General features: G+C 39.3%; 1 protein-coding gene across 1 annotated transcript in view; it reads right to left on the reverse strand.

Annotated features, from left to right (window-relative positions):
• Nucleotides 1-16,163, reverse strand: part of LOC146665329 (alpha-1,3-mannosyl-glycoprotein 4-beta-N-acetylglucosaminyltransferase C-like) — a 77,267-nt gene extending 61,104 nt beyond the window's left edge. The window contains exon 1 of the mRNA XM_085411129.1: nucleotides 16,066-16,163. The gene's annotated coding sequence lies outside the window, so the exon portion shown is untranslated. The remainder of the gene's footprint in view (nucleotides 1-16,065) is intronic.
• Between the last annotated feature and the right edge of the window lie 8,376 nt (nucleotides 16,164-24,539).

Below are 24,539 nucleotides of genomic sequence, written 5' to 3' on the forward strand. Positions count from 1 at the left end.
GCAGTCTTTGTCTCTGAAGTTTGCCCAGTGGCCCAATAGTGTGGTTTGCACACTTGTCTAACTAGGAAAAAATCCCTGGTTCCCAGATCCCTTTGGGGTTGTTTCAAGAAGTGCATCGGGCATATGGCATCTGCCAAATCAAACATGAGGAGTGACATCTTGTCAATAAGCGAACAGCTGAAAGAAGGTTTCATTCACAGAATGTCACCTCCTTCCTTCCTTTATTTTTATATTATTTATTTAGTTAGTTAGTTTTACTATAGTTGCCTTAACATGCAGAAATAAAAGCATACTCAAACTTGAGTATTAAGTATCTGTCTTCATTTGTTTATATTCAGGATGTGCATGAAGCATGTTTAACCTTTGCAGTATTTATCTAAAACCTTAAAGTAGCCGTTGAGGTGTTTTAGGGTGGGTGCTGGTTGACCTTTAACCTTGATGGATTTTTTTTTTTTTAGCCTGAACTTCATTTACTCAAGAAGCTTTGCCTATTGCCAAGCTGCCATTACATATAGGAACGGGGTCTTCACAACTTGCTGGTACACTGGTGTTACCTGAAAGTACAGCCAAGTCCCAAATGAACTTGAGCTGATAACAACATAATATGAAGATGTTTGGATCGACCCCCTCATCCCAGTCCCTCGGACTCGCCACTGGCTGTTCTAGAGGTTAAGAAGCCTCTCGGAAGAAGGGCGAAATATCCATTTGCCTTTTTCAAGCTCTCAGCACTACTATAACCCAACAAGTTCTCACTCCCAACGCTAGGTGACAAATTGTCAACGGAAAAAATGAGGAAACATGAGAACCGTTTGGAATCAATCTACACATGTTCATTCATTTTACTTAAATCGCTTTGGAAAACACTATTTAACGTCATTAAAGTGCTGGTTAGGGTTAGAGCTGGAATACATGGCTGGAACGTATATTACCGCGGGACCATCATTCTACTGTATTTCACCCATAACCTGGCACGTAGCATAAGCATGCGGAAGGTCACCTTTCGCGTTCCTCAGGAACGTCGCGGGACGTGACAAATGGTCAGGATGTTACGCCTCGGCAGTGAGAACGGGCTGTATAACCTGGATGAATGCAAACCTACTCAGTATTACTCAGTATTCACAGGGATGGTTGTTCAGTATCTGACCACCCATCTAAATATTGTTGCAGACTACAAGAAACCACCAGCTCCTAACATTGCTTAGATCATAACACGCAGACATCTTCTTTCTGATTTTTAGAGACCTTGGCTTGAGGACAGCTGGGTTCAAACCATCAGATCTGACAAAAGAAAAGTAATTTTAAAGAGCAACTCCCACTGTAACCCCTTTAAAGTATGTTGGGAGTTTCATTTTTTTATAGCTGCTCTAAGAATGTGGTGAGCCAGTGCCTTTGTTCCCGTAGAAAATAACTCTGTAATGCCTTTTGTTTCATGCTGCCAACATTCACGATAATCAAAAGGATCTGTCAGGAAACTTTGAAACTGGGTCCTTCACAAGGTGTGGCTGTCTGGCAAACCTGCCACCAACAGAAGAGACAGGCTGAGCTTGTTAGGACTGGAGGAGCCGCGTATTGTATATAGCTGCCAACTGGGATCTTTAAACATCGCAGCAAGGCAAACTTTGCATCATCTTGCATGCAATAATCTCAGAACAATTGCCAAACCATACTGCCCCAGTTTAAGCACATTCTGCTTTATATTATGCATGCCTGCAAGCTGAAAGAAAAGAATCTTCTACTGTTAAACTGTATTTGAATCTGTATGCTGTCTGCTTTTATCCTTTACCTTTTTATGGATTTCATTTTTCTTTGCTTGTGTAGTAGGGGAATTCCAACACTGAAAGGAAAGGGTGATATGTAGAAAACAATGTGTGTACAAATAGGGTCTGGTGTGGAATAATGCAGTTTGTCCCACCTACTCACAGACTAATAGTAGAGGTCGACCTTTCCTTTCGCGTGTCTTTCCTATCAAACACGACCGGCTGCGAAGTTAAGCGTGACTAAAGCAGTCTACAGTTTAATGACTGAATCAGCAGAAGGCCTTGTGAAATCTGTGTTCTTAATGAAACCTGAAAGCCAACTAACAAAGTCTCAACAGACAGAAAAAAATGATGCATTCAGGTGCATCTTGCATACTTGTAAAATTAAACATTTTCAATTCCCCATTCCTTGAATTACTGTCAATGTTCCTGTCGTGACTTGATGACTACTGTTTTTAAGCCTTGTGGCGAGAATAAGGCACGGCGGGACCACGGAGTATCATTTAGAGCCGTCTTTATTCACATCTCACCACAACACAACCCCCACACACCTGAGTCCCTGTGTTTTAACCCGGCGTGATTACGGATGCCATGCAGGTGCATCCGCCCTCCCTGCACGGCACCGCAGACCACGCCCCACCACAAGCCTCTAGTTTGGAATTTTGGTCATCACCGTCCTGTTTTTTGCTATCCAGTGTGACAAATCTGAATGGTGAATGGAATGAAAATTGTATAAAATGATACAAAAGTCACCACAAACTACTGTGAAAGTGTGTGAGGCTCACCCAACATTACGCAAATTACATTTATTGACTGTCAAGGAACCAAACTATTTTGGTAACTAAAATATAATTTGTAACTAATATGGCAATATTTTAACACCCGAAAATAGATGAACTGGGGACTGATCACAGAATAGAAATAGTAGTCAAAGGGCACAGAGAAGAAGAAGAACCTTAAGAGGCTGAAATTTAAAGCAGAGTATATCTGGAAAATATTACCAGCATTTTATTTCTTCCACATTTTTTCATGTTAAAGCTTTATACCAGAATTAATTAAATAAATTTTCTCCTCCAAATTCTACACATAATACCCCATAACGACAAAGTGAAAAAAAATATTATTGGAAAAAACATATATAACATGTACATAAGTATTCACAGCCTAGATTCAATACTTAGTTGAAGCACCTTTGGAAGCAAATACATGCTGAAGTCTTTGACTATGATGCTACAAACTTGGAAACCCTATTGGGAAGTTTCTTCCATTTTTCTTTGAAGAACCTCTCAAACTCAGTCAGGATCAGGAGGTTCGGTGCGCAGACATGTTCAGATCTCTCTAGAGTAGGTTCAAGTCTGGGCTCTGGCTGGTTAACAGGCGATCGTGGCTCAAGAGTTGGGAGTTCGCCTTGTAATCGGAAGGTTGCCGGTTCGAGCCCCGGCTTGGACAGTCTCGGTTGTTGTGTCCTTGGGCAAGACACTTCACCCGTAGCCTACTGGTGGTGGTCAGAGGGCCCGGTGGCGCCAGTGTCCGGCAGCCTCGCCTCTGTCAGTGCGCCCCAGGGTGGCTGTGGCTACAATGTAGCTTGCCATCACCAGTGTGTGAATGGGTGGATGACTGGATATGTAAAGCGCTTTGGGGTCCTTAGGGACTAGTAAAGCGCTATATAAATACAGGCCATTTACCATTTAACTCGTGGACATTTACCCAATAGTCCTGAAGCCACTCATTTTGTTATCTTGGTAGTGTGCTTAGGGTCATTGTCCTGATGGAAGCTGAACTTTCGCCCTAGTTGAAAGTCTAGAGCGCACTGGAGCAGGACATCATCAAGGATATCTTTGTACATTGCTACATTCATCTTTCCCTTAACCTTGACTAGTCAGTGTCCCAGTTCCTGCTACTGACAAACATCTCCACACAATGCTTTAACGTAGAAATGGTATTGGACAGGTGATGAGTTGTGCCTGGTTTCTTCCAGACAAGATACTTGGCATTTAGGAAAAAGAGTTCAATCTTTGTTTCTTCAGACCAGAAAATGTTGTGTCTCATTGTCCGAGAGTCCTTCAGGTGCCTTTTGGCAATCTCCAGGCTGGCTGTTATCTGCCTTTTACTGAGGAGTGGCTTCCATCTAGCCACTCTACCACAAAGACACAAATATTGGTGGAGTGCTACATAAAATGTTTTCCTTTTGGAAGGATTGCCTCTCTCCACAGACTAATGCAGGAGTGCTTTCAGGTCCTCAGTCACCCCGCTGACTAAATACCTTCTACCCTGATTGCTCAGATTGGCTGGGCGGCCAGCTCTTAAAAGAGTCCTCATGTATCGATATATCTATCTTTGGGCAATAAGCATCTATCAATGACTGTCTGTAGCCATAAATCTTTCTACTCTAGTTCTGTCAGGAAGTTTACTGCATTAAAAGTGAAAAATTACAATACAATGAAAGCTTATAATGTTAAAAAGTATATATAAAAATTTCCATCATCATTGCCACACCAGTGGGCCAACTGTGGCGGAAATATGAATAAGAGAAACAGACTGACCAATTTAGCGCAGGACATATTTTTCAGATTAAAAATAGCCCAAAGGCCCCCTCAGTCACTTACATGCAAACTAGAATCATTTCTCAAATTTATTTCACATACTGGAGGGCCAAAGTAAAAAAGAAAAATCACTATTTTATTGTAAGCAAAGAATATATCTGGTTAGTTGTGTAAAGTTCATTTCAAATTGCAGTTTGGCACACTTAAAGTTAGATGCTGAGTGCATTTCTGCTTTATGCTTCTACTTTTAAAATGCCCTTAAGGGCTGTTTTACTCAATGAAGTCAAGGGTAACAGAATAATAGAATGAAAGAAGCCAGCATACTTTTATTTGTCTACATATGACAGTTGGGGGGAAAAAAGAAGATGGACAGCAGCTTTTCACTCTGAGAATTCAAGAGCCTTTTACTGTTTTTCTCTTCTGAAATGACTCAAGATAGATGGCGAAAAGTACGAGTTGTAAGGGCACTGGAATGAGAAGTAAATCTTCCTTTACATCACTTATGTAGTCATTTTACCAAGAATTTCTCTTTTGTTAAAAAGTATTTGATCATACTTATTATTTAAAGTGTTAAATAAATCTTAAGGATTAAAAAAATGTCCTTTAAGTTGTTTTTTAAACAACCCTAAACCGTTAAGAATCTGTTATTGTTAATTTACACATGTGGTCTTCCTACCGTGACATCTCAAAATGTCTTCCTCGAATAAGGAATTATTTGTTTTAGTTAGAACAGCTGTGGCCTTACCTAAGCTTGCACTACTTGCAGTGCACTACCAACTGTCCAGATGCTGGTGCTTGTTGCAATCAAATTGAATGAATGCTGAAAGTTTCTAATGTTCAAAGGTTATCATATTGACTAAATATTTTGCTGAAGAGGAGGAGCTAATAATTTTTGAGCCGGTAGGGTCGGCTACCCCCCTGGCAGTCATGGTTTCTAGAAAAAAATGTGTATTCCTCAGCTGGTTGGTGACTGGCTGTTGGTTATTACTAGTTGAAGTTGGTTGCAAACAGGCGTATGGAGGTCACTGTCAGGTTGCTGTGGTTCCCCACAGTTTGCCTGGAAGATGACAACATATCTATAAACATCTCCTTACCACTTGGTAAGTAGTTGGCAAGTGCTTGCAGACAAGCTTGCATCGTCTATGCAACAACCAACCATGGCAACCTGCCAACACCTAAACCAATTACAAAGAGGTTTTTGGTGCAGCACCCTTTTTGTGACCAGTTTTACGTACTGTATCAGCAGCCAGGGAATTCCAGCAACCATTTACCAACTGATTGGGGAATGTTTTTTTCCCGAGCCAACTGTGATTGCCAGGGGGTCACTAACCCATTTTCTGGTCTGAGTGAGAGAGCCCTAACAGCACCAGATTTTTTTTTATGTATTTTTACTCAATGATGTTTTCTTTTGTGGCACTGTTTGTTAAATTGTCAAAATTTTTGTTTTCTATGTAGTCAGGGGACTGGCAGCGTGCTCATATTTGCAAAAATCACTCAACTATAATTTTAGTAGAGTGAAAATTTGTTGTGTTCTGTTTCAGACAATATAACCCTGTCAAAAATGTAGAAAACACAGAAAAACTATCGCTGAATAACATGATAGAGTTCAAAATAAACAAGGGTTACCTACAATGCCAGAGCCTGGAATATCCAGAATAGAAAGCAATTGTTGATCACAAAGTGATGTGCAGTGAATAAAGGAAGGAGACTTGGACATAGAGCACAAAAAGAGACATTGAAGTTCACTTACATCTCCAGATAATATATAAGATGAACCACCAGCAGGTGATACCTGTGGCTGCAAAAAGACATCTGATCCTGTCTGTGGGAAAACAGGAATTGACTCTAACCTTAATGAAAAATGTTCTGATGACATTATGGGCTCTGTCACTCATTTTTGGGTAATACTAAGAGAATTACCATTATTAAAATATGTTAATTCAAAGACTCAGAAAGAAGGTATTGGCCATTGACTAATGACTTGTGATTAAGAGGTTGCAAGATAAACAGCACATCACAATCAGATCCACAGTTTGAAAATACAGAGGATGGTGAGGACAAAGATCACTCAGGCTGACGGGGTTTCACTAAGTCATAGGTGTAAAGTAGTGAAAAGGCAAGAATCCAACAGAAACTAAGACAAAAGGACACTTGACTTCCGTACACAAACTTTCTGAAACCAAACAAGTCGCCCTCTGCTGGTTATTAGGAAGAATGCAGGTTTAAAGAAGCTCCCCTTTGGCTTCACTTTTCAGACCCAGAGGCTATATTCATCTTTTATATACAGTCTAGAAATACTACTCGATATTCAGCTGGAAAACATAATGGCACTACTCTACAACAACTTAACACTGATACACAGCACAGCACTACTGCAGACAGTAAAAATGGTAAAGAAGAAAATAGAATTTGACAGCTCAGTAGCAGGCAGGCGTCTGTTATGAAATCCTCCCTGGGATTTGCAAAGAGAGGGGTAAAAGCAAGCTCTGAATGTCAAATGCTTATCTGATCCAATCACTGACGGGTTTCAGTTTTTGAAGAGCATATCCATGCTAATTAACGTAATAATCCCTGATCTGAAACACCGTCGAACACATGTCACAGACCATGTGTTTGACTCGTGTGCTCTTCACAGTTCAGCAGGGTGCTGATATACATGGAGGATTGATAAGCTTCCATCTGATTGTCCTTCTGGCTTCAAATTTATGGCCCACTCAGTGATTACTGAACTGTTAAGTAACTAATTTGCTCATTATGAACAGCATTATCATTGCTTATCATTCATTTATATTGGCTTCTGTAGGAAAAATCTGACTGACGGATTTTTTTGTGGCTGCTTTTTTATTCCATGACAGTCAGCGCACGTTGGTCTAAGACATGGATACTCATAAATAAATATATAAACCAGTCAGAATAGTATGACTCCAAGGACCGTAATGCTCCTTGGTCAGGAAGATGTCGATTCACTGCAGGGGTCTAAATTATGATAGCCATAATGTTGAATATTCTCCCCACTCGTTTCAGTGTAGATAACACTTACACACACCTCTCTGTTACTGCCAGTAATCTAAAACTAACCTAAAATCTAAAACCTTTTTCAGTCAATCACAGTGAAATGTTAGTCTCAGACTACCTCGCCAATCTGACCTTGTTTCCTTCCACAAGAAGCGGTTTGGAGACTCCTGACTCCTCTGCTGGACAGCCTTCTTCTGACTCTTCTTCTTTATTTACATTATCTGTAAGAAGTCCCTTAACAAGGGTAAATTAAGCATTTTTCACATCATCTGTGATCAAATTGCTTCTCCGTCTCTCTGCCAATACAGCTAAATGTCTGGATCCTCTGACAGTGTGGGCACTTTCAGCCTGCCTGATCGTGTTTGGGAAACAAATGTTCCAGTTTCCTCACAGTGTTTTAAAGTGAATTGCCTCACCTCCACAGAAACCTTGAGTCTTGCTATGATTTGATGCAGAGAAGGTCTGTCATTGCTTAGAATAACAATTGGACTTCTGACACTTGTGACGCGGTTCTATTTGGTGAATAAAACGTGAGGCACAGCAATGGCAGCACTTCTAACAAATGAGCAAAGGTTGCAAGTTTATTTCCTTGAACCAACTTTTGATGCATGTATCTGTGAACAGTTTAACAGGTCATGTAACTTAAAATTTTTGAGGTTTGTACAGAGCAGCTCACAGTTATTTAATAATGGAGACTTTGGCAATGTTCCTTCTTTGTGTTGCATCATACAACGCTTTGTTATTTCCAGATCTACTGTATAGGACATGCTACCCCAGTGTCCCCTACATCAGCGGTCCCCACCCTTTTTTGCGCCACAGACCAGTTTATGCCCGACAATATTTTCATGGACCGGCCTTTAAGGTGTCGCGGATAAATAAATGGTAAATGGCCTGTATTTATATAGCGCTTTACTAGTCCCTAAGGACCCCAAAGCGCTTTACATATCCAGTCATCCACCCATTCACACACACATTCACACACTGGTGATGGCAAGCTACATTGCAAATACAACAAAGTAAAACTAGTACCGGTACCGAAAAAAAGAAAATTTATTCATAACACACGTGAAAAGACCAAGGAAAATCGAGTTAACGATAAAAACGATAACAAAATAACGCTGAAAACCGATAAACCCCCTGAAAACCATACATTTCACACCTGAGCCTCAACTCTCGCGGCCTGGTACCAAACGACTCACGGTCGTAATACAATTACATATTGTATTATGAAATGCAATGAAACATTGCAGTGTTTCATTGCACTGCAATGTTTCATTGCACCTATGGTGCAATGAAACATGGGACCGGGGTTTGGGCAGCGGTCCCCAAACCCCGAGGCCCGGGGTTTGGGGACCGCTGCCCTACATACTCCAATGAGTTTGCACTTTTTAAATTTTTATCTTTGCACACAATTGAATCGAACTCTTCTCATCTCTTCTTTTATGTTCCTCTTATAATCAACGTCCCTTTTTTAGACTTTTAAATTATTGCTTTGCATGCAAAACAATTTCTTGTCAACAAATGTCGCAATTTTTCAGCAAAAAAATTATTTTGCAAAAGATGAATGGTGCATTTCACTGATCTTGTCCTCATCCACATTCCCTTTTTCAGCCTCACGTGACTTTCTCATAATTACTTTTCCCAACAGAGGTGAAAGCGGCTATTTGAATCATTAGACATGGACGCTCGGCTCTCCTCTCCTCCTATCTGATATAATCATATATCATCAATTGAGATCATCTCTAAAATGTAACCTTCAGCATGGAGGTGAATCCACTGTGGGAAAGTTTCTTAAAGTGAATAGGGACAAATGTCAGAAAAATCAATTATCATGATATAGTAACTAACCATGGTTGGTAATGTTGCAAAATATGGGTAGATTTCTTTTAGGTACTTTCTTTGTAGGTAAGTCAAATTGCTGCTTTTTCTATCCATTAAGCAGTTTAGCATTAGGACAGCTCTTTCAAAGGATAGATTCTATTTTCAAACTAGATTATGCACAAAACGTCTTTTAAAGGAAGCCAAAAGCACAGATCTATACAAAAAAATGGGCTTTAAAAGAAACATTGTCCATCAGAATGTGGCATCAGGATCTGCACTTGATAGATTGTTTGCAAGTTCTTCTTTGTTTTCTGTAGAGGACATATTGATGTGTGTGACTGCACAGTAAGCTTAGCATTAAGCATATATGACATAGACAGATACATAGATATGCATATGGTGGTTTTTGTATGTTTAGACTAAAGCTGCTACTATTATATATAATGCTACACATCATAATAATCTTAATCATCATTTCTTTTGTCAGTGTCTTTTGAGCTGCTCTCTTTTTTAAACATCACTTTTTTGTCTATTTTTCCTTTTTTTTTTTGAGAAAATGTCCTTGAGTTGAAAAAAAAACCATTCTAATAATATTTCATCTTATTGCATCTTATTGCAAGAGAGATGCACTTCAGAAGAGAAAAAAAAGATGATGACTAAAGATGAAAATTTGCTCAAAATTGCTTTCTCTCTGGACACAAAGATCCACAGATAATACAACAGAGAGCGAGTAAAATGTGAGAATGGATGGATATATTAAAATGCCACAAAACTCTTAGTACTATCATACGAAAATTTGTCAATATTTATAAAAACAAAAATGACAGGAAAAAAAAATCACTCTGCTCTAGGGCTGTGAGGTCAGTACTTACCTGTGCATTTTGATGAAATATTTAATATGATTCATGCTTTAAGATATGTGTTTATGGAAACGATATGGCAGAGTTCCCATTGGCTGGTCAGTAATGTCTTGCCCTACCCACTGAGCTACACAGTACCAGAAGTTTTTGGCACTGACAGGCGAAATCAAGAGGATTATGTGCTCCGCCTGCCAACACAGTCTTTTGATCAGAGGCCAGGTAATATCAGACAATCTACATTAATCCTACCCCCCACCCCTCCCTTGGTTCCTGTTCTCATTCTGGCCGACCTCCTCTCTTACCAGGTTGTTATCAGATGGAGGGATAATTAAGCCTTGTGGGACTACAATAAGCCTTCCTCTTCTAAGTTGTCAAAAGTTAGAGGGAGGCAGACCAAACGCCTTTAAAACACAACCGAAATAAAAGAGCTAATCTGACAGAGACAACAAACGTATTATTGACGATGCCTGGTTTCCCTTTGACCCTTATCTTACTTCAGGATAAAAGTTCAGTCAGACTCGGGGCAGATTTTGTAATCAAAGCCTTCTAAACAAACCTGCAACGAGGAGAAATACGCACCAGCGTTTCTTACTGAAATATGAAAGAACTCCCAAAAATGAAGAATTAATTTTAGCAAAAGATGAATCAGTTTTATATCATTTTAATTATGATCGTTTAAGGTTTTGGACTGAAATCTATTTTCTTAGGCTGACAGTTTAATATATTATTAAGTGGTGCGGCACTGCCTTATTCCTTCTTGAAGTCACAAAAGGGTTAGAGTTTGCTCATGGCTAAATATCAGAGATGGGAATTTGGAGGGATACATTCACTTTTGGAGCCAGCCTCACATGACCATCAGAGTAACTGCAGTTTTTGGCACTTTTGCACCGAGTTATTTTTTTCATTTCCCAACCTAACTTCAACTCTAAATGGACTTTGGACTCCACACCTAATGATGTGCAGGGACATACAGGATAATACATATAGTACTGTGCAAAAATCATGAGACAACTCTCATTTCTTCATATTTTGCTTCCAAAAGTTCAGAAGATGATTTTATTTCTTGTCTGTTAAGATATTTAACACTAACCTATGAATTATTACAGAAAAACAAAGGCACACTGGCATGGTGGCCTCACAAGAAGGTCCTGAGCTCAATTCCACCATCAGGCCGGGGTCTTTCTGTGCGGAGTCAGCATGTTCTCCCTGGGTACTCTGGCTTCCTCCCACAGTCCAAAGACATGCAGTTAGTGGGGATAGGTTAATTGGAAACACTTAATTAGGTTAACACTAAATTGCCCATAGGTGTGTTTGCTGAAGTGAATGAGAAGACAGTGAATGGTTGTCTCTGTCTATGTGTTAGCTCTGCGACAGACTAGCGACCTGTCCAGGGTGGACTAGTGATGTGGTGCGAACGAAACGGCTCTTAGAGCCGGCTCTTTGACGTGAACGACGCGAGCCGGCTCCTTATCGCGAGCCGTGGGGGTTTTTTTCTTCTTTCTCTCACCCTCTCTCTCGCACTTTTTTCCGCTTCACCCAGCATGCGAGCCTTGTGCTTTGCGCTGGGAAGAGGGGGGAGGGGCGGTAGTTACACTCAGTAGCACAGGAACAGAGCCAGAGGGAGAGAGAGAGAGAAAGAGAGCCAGGGACAACAACTAGTGATGTGCGATATCACTGATTTCCTTTCCGATCCGATACCAAGTAAAATTCAGGGTGGTATTGGTGATACTGATCCGATACCGATACTCTGTACAAAAACTTAATGTTTCATTGCATTTCATAATACAATATGTAATTGTATTATGTAATTGTAATAATAACATAACCATATTGCTTCATAATGATTAGAGGACATCAGACAACTTGTTTTTATTGCTTAATAATGCAGAATAATCATATAGAAATTTAAAAAAAAACTGACGTTGTGCGTCTGCGAGAGACGTCTGTCTCGCCCTAGCAGCACCCGTCCCTCTCCTCCTCTTCAGTTCACCTCAACATAAGCTTATCATATTCTGTAATGTGATTTACTCCAAGGTGTTTGACGAGGTCAGTGGTGTTGCCACAACACCTCACTGTCTTGCCACATATATCACAAACCGTGTCTGGGCTGTTTGTGGAGGTAAAACGCGTCCACACAGGACTCTGTTTGCGCTCAGCCATTGTTGTGAGTGCGCACACCAGGGGCTGCGACACATTTATACAGCCGTATTTCGCACATGACTATGAAAGGCGTAAGAGGAAGTAGTTCCTTCCAAATTAGACGATCCGAATATAGTTTCTTTCCACTGCGTTCATTTTAATGGAAAAACTACAAATTTACCCTAGAGTACTAAAATATCGATATTATAATATGAGAATCGATTCTAGAACATAAATTGCTGGTATCGGAAGAATCGATATTTCAGTATCGATCCGCACACCACTGTGTGATCTAGGTAGCTCTGTTTAGGAAGTTCAGTTAACGCTAGAAATGTGTTTTTGAATTTGTACGTGCTTTTTGGAGTTTGTACGTGCTTTGTCTCTAGGGGCCACCGTATATATTTATATATAAACATATATAAATAAAACCACTTTTTTTTTTACATTAGTAATTCATTTTGTGCATAATTTTATATTATTGTTAATAATAAATTAATTAAAGCAACAAAACAACCTGAAGAGCCTGTTTGGAGCCGAAAGAGCCAGCTCTTTTTAGTGAGCCGAGCCGAAAGACCCGGTTCTCTAAAAAGAGCCAGAAATCCCATCACTAGGGTGTACTCTGCCTCTCGCCCTAAGACAACTGGGATAGGCGCCAGCACCCCCCGCGACCCTGAAAAGGATAAGCGGAAGCGAATGGATGGATGGACAAAGGCACCAGGGGATGCACCGGCAAGGAACTAACAAGGGACTTGTTACTAGCAGCCAAAAACATGTTCATATTTCTTTAGCTCAATCTTTGAAAATTGTCAAGGATAACACAGTGTGACATAAAATAATATTTTTGCATCAACAAAACTAGATATGTCTATCATTGTGTGCACTGTGTAAAAATAATAGGGAAACTGGACAATCTGAGTACAAAGAAGCAGTGGGAAGCCTAAGAAAAATTACAGCAAATGAAAATTATCCAAATGTCATGTCCTTCAGAAACAGCAAAAATACAGAAGCGTCCAGTTCTACCCCTCAGCCTCCCAGCAGATGCACTTGTGGTATGAATTTAAAAATCCGACGTCGCATTGTTCTCAAGTTATCACGTGCATACTTGGATAGGAAAAGCACACACTACGACATTATCAGTTACAGATCAGCTTCCCAGAGCTGGATCTCAACGTTACTGAAGCAGTGTGGGATCTTCTCAGCAGAGAACAGAACAAAACACAGCTTTTAAAGAGCTTTGGAATGTCCTCCAAGAAGCCCGGAGAACTATTCGTCAGGACTACTTAATGATATCACAGAAAAGCTTGCCTGAGAGAGTTCAGACTGTGTTGAAGAAGAAAGGTGTTCAGAACACATCGACTTTCAAGCTTGTTAGAACTGTACAAAATGCTTCCACATGCTTCAGTAAATAACTGCACATATTTCCCATTTTTATATAAAAATAAGGAAATTCGTGCAAGACTCACAAAATATATAGTTTCTGTATTTAAAAAAACCCCAGAAGACTGTAACATACTGGGTAGTGTAGACCTGTGAAATTTTAATTTAAGTGTATTCTTCCAAGAGAAGCATTTTTGGCAGGAGGATATGTATTTATGGTAATGAAGGAAGATATCTCTTAATGACATGTGGATGAGTTTTTAATAGTTTCGGGACAACAGTGAAGTTCCATGCAGTTCCACATAAATATGATGTATCAAGCTTTGGTTACAGACAGAAGCTGTGTTAGCAGTCAGTTCTTGGTTGGTTACTGTCTTAATCTGAGAATAGTCAGGAAAGCTATACCAGCTTTACCCTTAAATAATTAATAATTGGTCTGTTCCACTTCAATATGTGGATAGTTTGATGAACTATTACTTACAGACTTTATGGTCTATGGTTCTCCAATTAAATGTTTTCAGGATGCCTGTCCTTGCAAACATGCATGCTGCATGTTAATAAAAGTATTTTTTAATTCATCCCTGTGTCCCATTTTATTGATTTTTTTTATCAGGAATCGCTTAGCACCGATCAACACTTAAGCTGAAAGAAAACTAAAACAAGGACTGAATGTGACCATTAATCAATCATCCACATGGTTTAGTATATTAGAAGCTACAGCAAAGCAACCTGTGGAGAATATCAAACGTCATCGTACACGTGAATTGACCCAGAGTAATACAGTTAATGCTGTAAGTTATTTGCCAAAGTACTACGTAATTCAGCAAATAAATACATTTACAATTTAATGTCTACTTCAGAAGAACTCTGGACCATAGTGTTGGTGTCGACAATATCATAACCTTCTCTCAATCTGAAAGAGTCAGCAACAGAGAATTAATAGTATTTACTGATACCTGACATGTCTGAAACCTTCCTTGGCAAACAAAAGGTTGCTGTTTGATTCTAGCTGGAGACACAAATACTCATTGTGGTTGCATCAGGAAGGGTATCTGGTGTAAAAGTGCTAAATCAAACATGCAGAGCTACCTGTTGTAGCAACCCTTTGTGACGAGGGAGGAGTCAAAAGCAGCTTAACTGAAACCCAACCAAAAAAAAAAAAAATTGTTTGGGGGAAAATAAAGCTTCAAAGCTTACAGCGGGTTATCTGTTCTTCAATCTCAAGTTTTTATACTAAGCTAAGCTGATTGCAGCTTCATCTTTATTGTCAATCATTTCGTCCAACTCTCAGCATGAAAGAAAAAGAGTTTTATTTAGATATACAAGTTAGATTATAAGTGCATCATAAATCTCCTACATACTTTCCTTCCAGGAAAGGCAAAGATTAAGGTCACACCCTGAAGCAATTGCATACACCCGATCAGCACCAACAATCTTTATGCATGTTAAAGTCTCCCTTTTACTGGACACAAACATTTGTGGGTGTTTATCATATAGGGTAGTAGTTTTGGTTGGTGTTGCTGAGAAATAGAGCTTGGAAGTTGAACACATGCTATTTAGATTCAGACGCATCAATTTCGATGAACCTTTAACCCGCATTTACGTAACTCTGAGGTATAAACCAGTAGAGCCTGTTTAACTGTTAAATTTGCAGTCATTTAGAGAAAATGGGACTATTATTTCATCTGCAGTTATATTTGGTATAGCTCTGTTCTAGGAATTCCCTGTCATTCTGCAAGCTTTACCTGGAAAGTCTAAAAAGGAGGGAGAGCAGGGGCAAAGAACAGAGCAGCCTTCACAGTCAACTGGAAATGGCACTGATCAAGTCTGAAATAACATGAAATAGAGGTGCTGTGGTAAAGCTGGGTTGCAAAGTGGCTTGCAAGAGCAGCATCAACCATATGTATCTTTTTTAGTTATTATAATAAAGAAAGTCTTTGTCATTGGCAAAATTTTAAGTGGAGGCAACGACAGGCAACTGACAAATTGGCAAAAGATCAAAACCAAGGACACGTCCTCTGTTTATATTTTTTCATATAACTAAAATGTTTTTTTACACCTAGTTTTGCTTTTAGTTACATTAACCAGAAAAACTGTCATAACCTGAAAGAACTAAATGCTCTTCTTCAATGCTTCAAAATACAAATAAAATGATATTAACAGAAAAATGTTCTCACAGGATCTGAGTTCTCAACACATCTCCTTTTGCCTCAGGTAGGTCAGAACTGATAAGCATTCAAGGGTTTGTAAAAATCAAAGTGTTATTCTGCTTGTTTTCTTTAGACTTCTGACTCACAGCCCAATTCCAGAACAAACAGTATTCACAGATTTTGCATACAATTACAGCTGCGAATTATCACATTCGAAGAAATGATGACACAGAATGATTAGCAGTGCCTGTGCTGTTCTGATGACAAGAGTCACATTTGTGGCAACAATTAAAATGTGTGATTACAACAAACTTGACAACATTGTGGAAAAAAATCATTCACATACTGAACCCTGAAGCACCATTAAAAAGAAACTACAAGAGTTAGAATACAAAACCAGTACCTGCCTGCTGATGTGGTCAGGTTGTGTGCTGCTTGTCCCCTGTGTTCGCTCTCTGGGCTGGCATGGGGCAGATTTAATCACAACAATAAGACAGCCTGAAAGAAAAAAGAAACAGAGCAGAAAAGAAACAAATATAAGGTGACACATTTTATTTTTATCATTTAAAAGACTATAATGCTCTTTCACCCACGCACACTCCAATGAAGTGTCTGTCCATTAGAGACTAAGGACTGCATGTTCAGTCAGACTTGAGCATTAGACTTTCACAAACAGCATTTTCTCTGATGAACAGGTTTTTTTCCCAAAACATTGCGTATGTGTTCAGACAGAACACTCTCATTATTGAGCATCTCTGTAACAGCAGACGTTTTAGGTACACCTGTTCAACCGCTCATATCTAATCAGCCAATTGCAGCAATTCAATGCATTTAGGCATGTTGACATGATCAAGACATCTTACTGAAGTTCAAACCAAGAATTAGAATGTGGAAGAAAGGAGATTTAAGTGACTTTGAATGGAGCATGACTGTTGGTACCAGACGGGTTGGTCTGAGTATTTTAAACACTGCTTATCTGCTGGTATTTCCCACACAATGTGAGAAAAAATATCCACTGGCTGGCACCAGCTGAAAATCCCTTGTTATTGTCAGAGGTCAAAGAAGCTTGGCCAGAGTGCTTCGAAGGCAAGAGTAATTCAAATAACCACTTGTTGCAACCAAGGAATGCAGAAGAGCTCTGAATGTAAACCTTGAACCTTGAAGTCAAACCTTGAAGCTGATAGGCTACAGCAGCCGAAAACCACACCAGGTGCCACCCCTGTTAGCTAACATCAGGGAACTGCAGCTAAAATTCAGACAGGCACAACAATGCCTGGGTATTGTTGCTGGCCATGTCCATCTCTTTTTTGACTACAGTGTACCATCTTCTGAAGGCTGTCAACACAGCTTGTCATAACACTCAAATTATCCTCTTGAACAGCGGTCCCCAACCCCCGGGCCTCGGACCGGTACCGGTCCGTGAGTCGTTTGGTACCAGGCCGCGAGAGTTGAGGCTCAGGTGTGAAATGTATGGTTTTCAGGGTTTTTATTGGTTTTCAGCGTTATTTTGTTATCATTTTTATCGTTAACTCGGTTTTCCTCGGTCTTTTCATGTGTGTTATGAATAAATCTTCTTTTTTTCGGTACCGGTACTAGTTTTATTTTGTTGTATTTATCCGCGACAGCTTGAAGGCCGGTCCGTGAAAATATTGTCAGGCATAAACCGGTCCGTGGCGCAGAAAAGGTTGGGGACCGCTGCTCTTGAACATGACATTTTGTTCTTTCTACTCAGATTATCTTTGCAGTAACCAGAACTCAGTTCAATAGAGCGCCTATGGGATGTGATGTATGTATGGCTCTTATCATGGATGTATAGCCAACAAATCTGCAGCTGTGTGATGCTATCATGTCAATATGAACCAAAATATTTGAGGAATGTTTATAGCACATTGTTCCTGTTCTAGAAAGACAAAGTGTCTGGTAAGTGTTTCGTTACGTAACACCAAAGAAGCGACAGATGGCTCCGCCCCTCCCTGAGTCTGGTTCTGCTGGAGGTTTCTTCCTGTTAAAGGGAGTTTTTCTTTCCCACTGTCGCCAAAGTGCTTGCTCATAGGGGGGTCATACGATTGTTGGGTTTTTCTCTGTATGTATTATTGTAGGGTCTACCCTACAATATAAAGCGCCTTGAGGCGACTGTTGTTGTGATTTGGCGCTGTATAAATAAAATAAAATTGAATTGGATTGAATTAAACAATACAAGTACGGTACTGTGTACCCACAGGGGTGCTGGCCATTAAAGGGTTATCCTAATGTTAAGGTTCAAAATTGAGGGGAGAGTACAAACCACCCTTGGTCCAGAAGGTCTTGGTCAAACAATGATTTTAATGACTACACACGTGTGGGAAGATACTCTGTACGCCGACAGCAAGTAGTCTTCGACTTAATCAAAGCATAAACAGATATTTTATAGCATCAGGGTTTGATTTACTGACGCCCCTTCATGCGTCACAGATACATTTTATACATAGATCAGATCAACACCACAATGACTTTTAACCCAGAAGATCATCTTCTATTTTCATGGCTGGTACTTTCCGTTCTTGTCTTAAAGTGAATTGTTCCTCTTTCTTGCCGAGACATGACTAATCTCTCCTCTAAATAAATCTAACTCATGTGTGTGTGTCACGACCTCACATGCTCTTTCTCAATTCACCTGTTGCACTTCTGACCTTTCACCAGGACAGAGGCTCACTGAGACTATGTGTATGTCTTCTACTAAATAAATGTTTTAACCAAGAACCTCTACTAAAACCTTAATATAAAATGACCTGATATATAAGTGTTTTGTAAGCATGTATTGCAATTCCTTCTATGGCTCCAAGTCACTTGCACAATAGATTGTCCGGACATCGCGCCGAACAAAGCTTCCAACCCCCAATTAATTGACCGAGCTCCAACTCTTTAATAAGCACAGATATGCATTGTGTATAAAATAGTCATAACTGCACCTGAAATACAAAATTAACATCATCATAAACATCTTAAGGCCATCTTAAAGCTATCTGTTACATTGTTAAAGCCTCGTCTTAGCCTGCTGCTCAAAATAACTTCCTGCTTCTGCAAACTCTCTGCAAGCCTGTTTCCTGTCAGCCTGTGACTTTTAGCCTTTCTGAAAGACACACACTGTTCAACCCCTGAATGCAATATCCATGCTGCAGATTATATTTATTATTTAACAATAGCAGTAAAATAATTTCCCTGCTCCACACTAACCTGTTTATTGTTTTATCTGTTAATGTTTGAATTAATTTATAATCATATTTTATACAAAACAAACTAACAAACACAGGTTTACCCTTCTCAGGTTATCTGCAATGGGAAGGAAAAGATGTAGCTGTCTCCATGCTGTCTTTGTGTTTACAAAAATGAGCTAAAAATGTGCTATAGGTGCTAGGTAGACGTGAAAACCACTGTGTATGAATGAATGCATTTTTTTAAATGTCAGTTTTTGTAGCTTTACATGAACATAGAAAAGTGCCACTAAAAGTTGAAGACTGGTGTCTGTAAAGGACAAACCACAAAAGTACAAACTTTTACTCTTTGTTAAGGGTACAATGGTCCTACCACAATAAGAAGGTCCATACGAGGGTACTGCCGCAGTAGCAAGCTATTGTACCACCAAATGTACAATAAAGCAGTGTTTCCCAACTTTTTGGAGCCATGGCACACAGCACCAAACAAAAATATCACAAAAAGCATATTGATAATTTTTCCCCGCGCACCAGGTATAGCAGAATTGGCTCAGGTTGTCCCCAATATCCCATTTTTTGCTTTCTTCTGACCACTACGCATACTAGGGCCTTGATCTGGGTCGGAATTTTCTCCAGGACCCAGATCAGATTGATTACTTTTTATTTTCAAATATTTATCTATCGCTATTATGTGCTGTGTCAGCTCACAGCATGACTATTATGTAATTTCTTCTTAGTCTTCTTCTGTTTTACTGTCAGTTGGCAACCCATTTAATTAGAGCAGGTAGCTGTACTGCCCTCTAGTGGAAGAGAATGTAATTGTTCTGCCCGTTACGCCGATCGTTTAGAGCACTAATCAGGTGGAACCAGATAATCTTGCATGGCACACCTGATCATTTCTCAAAGCACACCTATGTGCCGTGGCACAGTGGTTGGGAAACACTGCAATAAAGTACTTGGTCTTCTGAATGTGTATTCATAGATACTTATGTTTTAAATGCATTATATTCCGCTTTAATGTGTATTCGAAGAATCTGATTCACATTTTTAATGAATTTCAGTAAAACTCTAACATAAAGTGTGTTTGTGACAAAGTTAGAAAAAGAATCTAAAAATAAAAAGGAAGCTGCTCAGGAAAAGCATCAGCATTGAGCGTCCAACAGCAAATCTCTGACTAATTTGTCAAATGGAGCATCTGTTTATGGCACCAAAGCCACTCTTGGATTTCAACTTGGATTTGATGTAGCTATCATCTTATGCTGAGTGTTCTGTTCCCACTTAATACAAGATGCTAAATTGTGGGAGTGAGAGGGAGTCTGCTTCTTGTGGGGCTGCAGCCTTGATTAAAAGAAAATTCTGGTGCGAGCAGATGGCCGTGTAGACTTCGCTTGCTTGCTTAAAAGTAGGCTGTCCACCCACCCTCCATATTTTTCACACTTTAGTTTGTCGAAGACAAAGCTGAAAAGGAGTGCAACGACTCAAGGCCAAGGCACATCAAAACACACTCTCTATTGTTCCATTGTGAAATTGTTTTGTTATTATTCTTTTCTAGTTATGAGGTTTGTTGTGACATGCTTTTTTTCACATATCTGTTCTGTTTGAGCCTTGTTGTTTGTGTACTGCATTTTGTTTTGTGCATCATAACTTTGCAGCTACAACATAAAATGACTGATATTAAATGATTCATTTAATGATTCAGAAGTGAAACTTAATTGATTGGAGGTTAACTATCAAAAAATGGAATATGTACTGAATTTCAGATTTTGTCTACTCAAATATGCTTATGTTCAGCTACTCTGTTTTTGCAGAATTCAGTTCAATTCAATCCAATTTCATTCAATTTTTTAGTGCCAAATAAAAAACAAATATTGCCTCAAGGTGTTTTATGTTGTAAGGTAAAGACCCAATAAATGGAGAAAACCCGAACAATCAAATGACCCCCGATAAGCAAGTACTTGGCGATAGTGGGAAGAGGAAACTCCCTTTTAACAAAAAGAAATTGGTTGGGTGTTAGGGGAGAGAGACAGGACAAAAGAAGGGACCCAGAAATTAAAAGCAAGCAAAACTGTTGTTTTTTATTTTATTGATTTTTTTATGTTAAAGAACTGCTTGACATGATCTTAAACCTGTAAGACCTGCTATAGTCTCAGGTCTCACAGCTTGGCCGGTTGACCTGCTCTTGTGCAAGCACATCCTTGTTGGTCTGACAATGTGTTACTTTAAAAAGGACATAATGGAAACTGCAATAGCCGAATAAGACCAATACATAAATTTTGGAATGCAGGAAAAAGAAACTTTAAACACCCTAAATTGTGACAGCTTTGAACACACCAAACCTACGTCAGGTTTCATGCCTGAATTTGAGTTTTTGCATTTGCATTTGTGATATTTAGAGATTCATATTTTGTATTCCAAAATGTTCCAGGTTGGTTTCTTTCTGTCTAATTTTCATCTTTGTTATAGTTTACCTATGTGGGATCTGGTCATGGTTAGTTTTGTTAATATTTTATAATTCGGTATTTCAGTTTATCCTGCGTTCCCTGTGTCTTAATTATCCCTCCTGCCATCCTTTAAAAAACTCACACCCATCACCCTAGGGACCATTCTCAGCCACGCCATAAAAAGACCATATATCCATATTTTATTCCACTTTAAATTAGCCAACCTTGTAAAACTACTTCTCCCTGAAATATTCATGTAAAGTTTTAATTATATTTTCGTTGTTTTAACCCTTCAAATCCCAGTGTTATTACATGAGCGCCCTGTGTTATAAGCCCCAAAAACCAAAAAACGAAACTAAATATTTCCACAAAAAACCAGTTGAAGTAATATGTGATTGTCATTATAAGTAGGCCTTTAGATGGACCAAAGATTGGCACCAACATACATTTTGACCTGCCATTATTTTTTTTGCATTTTTTTTGCAATTTAAAAATTAAAACTTCAAGGCCCTGAGTCTTCATTGACATCCAAGAAAAGAAGAAAAAATAAAATCATATGATGATAATTTGGGGTTGAAAAATAGCGTTTATAATGGAAGTCAATGGGCAGAAAATGGTCCCCAGGGTGATGGGTGTGGGGATTTCTGCTGCTCAGCCATTTTAGGCTGATTTAAGGAATTCACACTGGAATATTAACATTGACAGGTAAAAACTATCCTGTGGCAAGTTTGGTGATATTCCACTGAACACAGTGGAAATGGCAGCCATTTAACACATAGCAGTGGCACAAAAAGGTCCCAAGAAGGCAGGAAGGTTAAGTCTCTGTCTCACTTTGGGTTTCCTGTTTCTGTCACGGTTTGCCGGGGCAAGCCGTGTGGAGTTGGAGGAAGGACCCAAAAGGCGGCAGCTCTGGTGCAGGTGAGTATTTATTTACAGGGGTGGGTACAAAGAGCAATGGTGGGTGAACATGAAACCGGGAACCTAAACTGGGTAAACTAACAACACCAACCAGAAACTAAGATGCAGGGAAATACACATGGAGAGATGCAGGGAGACCGAGGGGAAACAACACAGACGAACCAATTCAATTCAATTCAATTTTATTTATATAGCGCCAAATCACAACATAAGTCGCCTCAAGGCGCTTCATAGATACAGAGAAAAACCCAACAATCATATGACCCCCTATGAGCAAGCACTTTGGCAACAGTGGGAAGGAAAAACTCCCTTTTAACAGGAAGAAACCTCCGGCAGAACCAGGCTCAGGGAGGGGCGGAGCCATCTGCTGCGACCGGTTGGGGTGAGAGAAGGAAAACAGGATAAAAGACATGAGACAGGATAAAAGACAACTACTACAGAACCAGCAACTACTATGACAGAAGACACAACTTAAATACACTCAGAGAACACAGGGAGATTACACACAGGTGGGGAACACAGCTGGGAGTGATTAACGAGACGAGACTAGGGAGGCAATCTGAAAACTCTCACATAAGACGCAGACCTTCACAATAAAACAGGAAACACATACACGCAATGACATAACACACCAACTTAACACAGACTGGGGGACACAGAACATAGGAACATGAACCATGAAACAGAAGAGTACAAACACCCAAGGTAACCAAAACCACAGAATACTAATAAACTAAACATAAACACGGAGTCGCAGACTCTGGACCATGACAGTTTCCTGTTTTATTGTGGCAGTCACTTGCTGCGTAGTTCTACTTTCTCTGTCATGTCATTGGATTATGTTTTGTAGTTCAACTATTGTTCATTACTTTATGTGATTTAGCTGTGTTTAGTTTCCCAGCTCATTCCCTATTAGCCCAGCCTGTCCTTGAGTTCTTTTTTAGAGCACCAGTTGTTTTGGGGGGGGGACTATTTGGATTTTTGTACCTCATGGACTTTTTAAAGTCAGTTTTCACAGTTTTACTTGTTTTGGTATGTATTTGGGTCCTTCTTCCTCAGTCCATGATAACCTAATGAACATTGCATGTCTAACCAAAATTTGCAGAAAGTTTACTTATCTCCAAACTGACGGACCCCATTAAAAAGAAAAAGTCGAGTTGAATCTCATTTTATATATCACAAACTCAGCAAGCCACACACCATATCTTCTAAAAAGAGAAAGCTAACTTGTCTCTGTACCGATGTTTCAACACATCTTACATTTACTATCCAAGGCTTTGAGTGTAAACACAGCAGAATTGACATATTTCAATATGTGTGATTTATTTATAGGTTTGTAGCAGCTTCCCAGTACCTGCCAGCAGCAGCAACACGCATACCATGCTACAAGAGAAGCCTCCTCTTTCACCAGATATATAAAGAATTATATCATGTGTGGGATTTATTACTCAGAAAGGCTTGTTTTTCTTCAGCATAATAATGTAATGTAAAAGATTACATTACAAAAAAACACCTGGATTTGACTAAGCAGTGTATAGGCAGGTGTACAAATCTGTAATCATAACAAGGTGTAATATCACTTAAAATGCTAGTTTTTTACTTTTATCTCTAATTAATTTTGGTGAATAAGCCTTGAGTATGCACTCAGTGTATTGAAGGAGATTTAATTAATCTAATGACAACCACAAACCCATCCAACATAAATAAATCGAAGAGAAGCTACAATTTCAGTCAACCAAGATTTTCTTTGTTTTTTGCTGACTTCCACTCTCACACCAGCTGCAGTGATGTAGCACCAAGACATTTTAGCTGCGCATAACAAGTGTTACCACACCCAGCACCTCCTGTCGGTAACAAATGTGAAACTTTTCAACCAGCAAGGCTCTTCTAGTGCTGCTTTTGAGCAAGCATAAACACTTAACTGTGTTTCAGTGACAAAGAAAGTGAATATTTATTATGAACTGGCAAAAGTCGAATTGCTCCCATCAGACTTCTGCTTTCTTACTAACAATATTTCTCAAAGACAGAGGTGCAACGTGACAATTGAGATTTTAAAATGCACTGAGGAACATTCATAGATATAAAAAAAATCTTGAGTGGACATTTCATATTTTGTAACCAGAAGACAAGTTGCGTCACGAGAGTGTTAAAAATGCTCCTTTATTGTCCTATTAGAGGTACAAAAGCTTGTCATTGGGGTGCTATCCTATAAGATAATTGACAGAAAACATCTCTGGCCCAATAGAGAACAGCTTTGAAGGAGCATTTTAAAATGTAATGTAAGAGTACAAAAATGCATCTTTTACAAAAAAATTTAAATACTGCAT

Source organism: Rhamphochromis longiceps, linkage group LG7, assembly GCF_057381845.1.
Source record: "Rhamphochromis longiceps isolate RC_006_pf linkage group LG7, R_longiceps_female_GT1.1, whole genome shotgun sequence".
In the NCBI taxonomy this organism is placed as follows: domain Eukaryota; kingdom Metazoa; phylum Chordata; class Actinopteri; order Cichliformes; family Cichlidae; genus Rhamphochromis; species Rhamphochromis longiceps.